This window comes from Penaeus monodon, chromosome 27 (assembly GCF_015228065.2).
Source record: "Penaeus monodon isolate SGIC_2016 chromosome 27, NSTDA_Pmon_1, whole genome shotgun sequence".
Taxonomy (NCBI): domain Eukaryota; kingdom Metazoa; phylum Arthropoda; class Malacostraca; order Decapoda; family Penaeidae; genus Penaeus; species Penaeus monodon.
This window is the reverse complement of record NC_051412.1, coordinates 24,222,242-24,222,441: the sequence shown is the minus strand read 5'-3', so window position 1 is coordinate 24,222,441 and position 200 is coordinate 24,222,242. Positions and strand designations below refer to the sequence as shown.

Genomic DNA, 200 nt, shown 5'->3' with positions numbered 1-200 from the left:
CCCATTATTGTATATTGATCTATAATCCTTTTTCCGAGTAGAAAATCTACTTGGCAGCTTGGTAATGACTGATGTCAAGTTGACAAGTAAATGAAGATAGCTACTGGACAACAGACGGGTTGATGATGATAATTATATGAAATAGAACGATGATCTTGACATTTTCCTTCAGCTGCTCATCATGAACACATCATCGCCTC

The 200-nt window shown here is 37.0% G+C and overlaps 1 pseudogene; it reads left to right on the top strand.

Moving 5' to 3' along the window:
* LOC119590458 overlaps nucleotides 1-200 on the top strand; it is an 8,508-nt pseudogene that overhangs the window by 478 nt on the left and 7,830 nt on the right.